Source organism: Sinocyclocheilus rhinocerous, unplaced genomic scaffold, assembly GCF_001515625.1.
Source record: "Sinocyclocheilus rhinocerous isolate Xijiao unplaced genomic scaffold, SAMN03320098_v1.1 scaffold2743, whole genome shotgun sequence".
Taxonomy (NCBI): domain Eukaryota; kingdom Metazoa; phylum Chordata; class Actinopteri; order Cypriniformes; family Cyprinidae; genus Sinocyclocheilus; species Sinocyclocheilus rhinocerous.
The window spans coordinates 309,913-315,276 of record NW_015663513.1 but is presented as its reverse complement, the minus strand read 5'-3'; the positions used below and the strand labels follow the sequence as shown (position 1 = coordinate 315,276).

The following is a 5,364-nucleotide window of genomic DNA, read 5'->3' as shown; positions in this document are numbered from 1 at the left end:
TCAGAGTGATACTAAATAAAGAGCCATTTGGGAGCCGTAAGAGCCGGCTCTTCTAAGGGAGCCAAGCCAAAAGAGCCGAATCTTTGAAAAGAGCCGAACTTTCCATCACTATAAATTATTCAGAATTTTGAATGCATTTTAAGAATACTTTTCCCATCAATTGGTCACAATGCACAACACCGCTGTATGCTGCGTCAAAGACGCGTGTGCACTCTGATGTAAACAAGCACGGATGAGATGAATGAAAGCACATTCACTCTCTGACAGCAGATGGTGCTAAATATAATGCAGCTGTTACCCCGGAAACCACGTAAACAAAACAGCTTTCTGTTTCTTAAATAGACGTATTTAAATAGCCATTCAGATTTGTGTATTTGCTATGGTGTTAATTACAGCGCCAAATACCTAAATATTTAGACTTAATAGGCTATTTATTTTAATAAAAAATATTTTTTTTTTTTAACAAAGCTTAATAACTTCTGTAGCTATTGTTCATTGTGAATGTTAATGCATTAACTAAGGTTAACTAAAGAGATCTTATTGTAAAGTGATACCTATTGGTCTTTATCATTCTTTTGCACTTTAATCTGTGTAAAATGTTTAACTTTATACATTTTTTGTGTATTGTTTATTGTATTTAAATGTTCAGTTATTTTTGTTATAAGAAAAAAGTTATTAAACCTGTTATACTGTATTATGACAACACTTTTTTGCAACTAAATTGCAATACCGTGATAATACCGTATACTGTGATAAAAGCATTATCAATTAATCGCAACATGAAAATTTGATGCTGGCATATCCCTACTTGAGACTGTGCTGGGAGACACGGCAAACACTGGATAGCTGGCCAATCAGAGCACACCTCGCTTTTCAGACTGATGAGCTTTCTCTCGATGCGTTTCAGAAAGGCGGGGCATAGAGGAGAAACAATAATGTACAGTATGTGTAAATTAATGTGTTTTTTTAACCTTAAATCGCATAAACACATTTCATTACACCAAATACACAAAATAATGTTATTTTTAGCAGCATCGTATGACCCCTTTAAAACCATTCCTGTTTTGGGGGTCGTCTCATTGTTGCCCATCTAATTTCACGTGACATGTCACGTCACTTTAATTTCATTAACACCAAAGCAGCTGAAACTGATTAACAACCCCCTCTGCTACTTAACTGACCAGATCAATATACCAGGAGTTTAATTGACTTGATGCTATACTCGCATTAAAAAGTGTTCCTTTAAGTTCTTTTGAGCAGTGTACTTTCTGTATATGTTTTTATGCAGCTCATGGTATTTTTATAACAATAAAGGATGTTTATGACAAATGACAAGCAGGTAGCATTCAGTCTATTATAACATGCAAAGAGTTGCACGTCTGCCTATTATAGAATCAAAAGCCATTTTAGATCATAATCACAAATTATTACAAGCACTCAATGATGGTTTAAAGTTTGTGTTTCTGATGAAGAACCAAAAGTTATTTATTCTAATTTAATGCTGTGTTGAGCAGCGAACGATGTAAAAGCTTTATACGAGATACATAGGCTACATTAGGAAAAAATGCATTGCTTGTCGGTGCCACCTAGTGTGCAGTCGTGAATTAGCAGAAGGCGATCAATCGTTTTGCGCTTGGTGTGAAAGCAACATTCGTCGGCAATTCGCCTCGCTTTTTCGCATCGTGCTCAGTTTTGTTGGCCCTTTTGTTTGCCAATATGGCAGTGTTTCCCACAAGCTGTTAAACAATTTGAGATTAACAAACTGGAAGGAGTTGGTCAACTGATTTATCTGAAAGATTGGTGGTTTAGATAGCTAGTAGTCTTGGATCATCAACACAAAGACACAATTGTAATAAGATTAATGAATTTTATTAACAATAGATATGCAAGAGTAAATACAATAACTAGTGATAATACCAGTAAATGAATATGCACTGCTAATAGATAAAAGACAACTAAACAAGAAGGAAGATACCAAATAAATTGTAGAATCAAATAAATGGAGTGAACATAGAATGGCTAAATGCAGTGCTGTTGAGCTGAATGTAGCAATGGAAGAGATTTCTATGGCAATGTTGCTTATGGGAACCACTTAATGGCTCTGGTGGAATTAATGATAAATAATAATAATATATGATAAATATATTATTTGTAATGCTGACCCCAAGTAAATGTTAGCTAAACAGGTTAGAAAACATAGGCTGCAGGTATAAACTAAGCCAAGGTCTTTAGGAAAGAGGTTTGGTAAGTTTATAGTTAAGGCTGATTTATGCTTTTGCGTCGAACCTACACCGTAGCTACGCCATAGGCTGTGCATAGTATGCGCAGGCTACAGCGTAGCCTGACGTGCACCTCTCCAAAAATGTAGCAGTGCATCAATTCTACGTGGACCGTAAGCACTGTGATTGGTCTGCTAGTACCCCTCCCTCCGTATGTATTTGAGTTTTGTGTGTGTTTTTTGCACTTTTTAGCTGTTTCTGGTAGTGTCCTTTCTCTCGCAGGATTGGAGCTCAGAACCATTGTATCTGTTATTGCCTCCTACCACACAGGTCAGAAACACAGAACGCATATATCTGCTACTGTCTCTTTGGATGTACCAGAGACTCAGAACTAGGGCTGGACAATAATTCAATATCAATATGTATCGCGATATAATCATGTGACTGGAGTAATGATGCTAAAAATTCAGCTTTGAAATCACAGGAATAAATTACATTTTAAAATATTTCCTAATAGAAATCAGTTATTTTAAATAGTAAAAAATATTTCGGATCAAATAAATGCATGCTTGGTGAGCAGAAGAGAATTCTTTAAAAAACATTAAAAATCTTACTGTTCAAAACTTTTGACTGGTATGTTAGCCTATAGTTTGAAGTTAAAGATATTAATAATTAATAAGGTGAGTCTGAGATGTTTATTTGACAGTGATTTCACATTTCATGTTTGTATGAAGGCTAAATACAAATAAAAGGTGAACATTAATTTATTTGTGCTGTTTTTTATAATAAATAGTTTTATAGGAAGAGGTTTCATAGACTTGGCAAATACATTTTTCATAAGTTTGTAGGTAAAGACATCTGTTGTGGGCGTTCTTGGCAGTTTTTATAAGGCTTTTTTTAATAGTGTTCATATCGATATCGGAATTATATCGTATCGACCGAAATTAAGAAATATATTGTGATATAAATTTGGGCCATATCGTCCTGCCCTACTCACAGGGAGCGTCTGTTGGAAGGATCCTTTTATCCCTTTCTGATGAGGAGGAGATTGGAATCTGGCGCCTCTCCATTCCAGATATGTTATTGGCCACTGTCTGACACGTGTCTGAGGTGGCAATGGTGTTGCCTGCCCTAGTGTGGAACTCATTTGCATATAGTGGAGTACAAAGTTAAACAGGCCCTGTTTACACTTGGTATTAAGATGCGTTTTGGTCGATTGGATCACAAGTGGACAATGGAGTCACATACCCGTTTACACCTGGCATTTTAATCTGTCTCTTCTGTCCACTTTCGACCACTTCTGACCAAATTACCCCCCGGGGTGCTGATTACGTCAAGAGGAGGGTAAATGGGCAGATCCCTCTGTCGGCGTCAAAACACGAGTGGGAGGGCTAAAGTTATCGCGCACTCATCATCTCATCTCAAACACAATACAGTATTGCAGTTACAGTAGGAGTCGTAAAGTTTTCTCTGTGGTCTCACTTTTCTTTTCTCTGTGTTCTCACTGGATGTCAATCCATGAGGATCCATTGTTTCTTTTTCATGTTATCAGAAAATAATACTTCTGATTCGGCCTATCAAAGTTTAAATCCCGTCTGATAAGCTCGCGTCCTTGTACATCTCGCAATGATTACACGTGTGTTAGGTCAGTAGGTGGAGAGTAGGCGGTCTTTTGTGGCTGCTCGAACGCATTCGACCACATCAGCGTCTACACCACGAAAGCAATCCGGTCAAATGCATTTTCGACTACCTCTGGAAGTGGTCGAAAGTGGACAAGCTCAAAACGTTTCACACCCCGTTTACACCTGTATTCAGCGTGGTCCACTTGTGATCCGATCGACCAAAACGCATCTTAATATCAAGTGTAAACAGGGCCACAGTGTCTAACATTTTACCCATGCAATATTTCTTTACCAAACCTCTTTCAAATTATTACCAACATCATGGGGAGCAAAAGGAGTCCAAACATGATAGGGAACGGTTGAACTATCACCTATTCATACAATAATATGTTAATGATTGATTACAAATAATCCATTTATAAATAACATCTGCACATTTTTTTTAAAGCCGTTTTACCTCAGTTCTTTTTGACAGTCCATACTGTTCTTTTCATGCAATCCAGATTTGTGTCCACTCTCATGTTTTCTTTCTTTTTTGGGCTTTTCTGATGACAAGACAGACATTGTTTGTTTACGTTCATGTCACCTTCTGTCTAGTCCTGCCGTATCGATGACAGCTCGCACATCGTTTAAGATAGTAAGCAAAGAATGGTCAGGTAGCAACGTGTAGTCTGACATGTTTTTTGTTCACAACATGATTTTAGGAGTCAAAACTCGCGTATCGTAATCAACAAAAATTGTGTAGTCTGAACTGGGCTTTAGGAATCATTAAGGCCAGCTGTTCAGCTTGGCTCATAGTTTTCAATCAGTTCCACCAAATACAGTGGAGCCATGCCATTCAATGGTTTATAAACAAAAATCCAAATATTAAATTAATTCTATAATGGTTCAGCAGCCATTTTAAAGAGTTCAAAACAGGAGTAATATGGTCTCTCTTACGAGTACCTTCTAAAAGACTAGCAGCAGCATTTTGATCCAGTTGAAAGCGGTTAAGCAATGGTTTATTAATACCAACATATAGAAAGTTACAGTAACTTAACCTTGTAAAAACTCAATTACAAATAGCGTATTCCAGATCACGCATGAACAAAAATGGTTTACCTTCGCTATTAATCTTAGATGATAAAAACAGGACTTAGGCTGGCCACACACTAGACCAGGGCTATTCAATTAGTTTCATTTGAGGACCGGATTATTGAATTGAAAATTTAAAGGTAGCCAAGGGTGAGGTGGGCCATCCCGATCTCTTTCTGGGGGGCCTATAAAATTAGAAATTAAATTTGAATGCATATTCAGCAGTAAAAGCAACTAATATTACCAACACCAACATCTATAAAAAACATTAGTGCTGTCTGTCAGTCGAAAAATAAATGAACTAATTAATCACATTTTTCTGTAATTAATCATGATTAATTGCATATTAATATATTGTCTTAATGTAGAAACAACTAGGGCTACACAATTAATCAAATTTCTAATCGCGATTACAATTATGGATGCCACAATTAAGTAATCGTTCAAAC

The 5,364-nt window shown here is 36.7% G+C and overlaps 1 protein-coding gene across 1 annotated transcript in view; it reads left to right on the top strand.

Moving 5' to 3' along the window:
* The window catches only part of LOC107728966 (zinc finger protein 292-like), a 47,375-nt gene that overhangs the window by 22,812 nt on the left and 19,199 nt on the right, over nt 1-5,364 (top strand). The gene's annotated exons all lie outside the window — the stretch shown is intronic.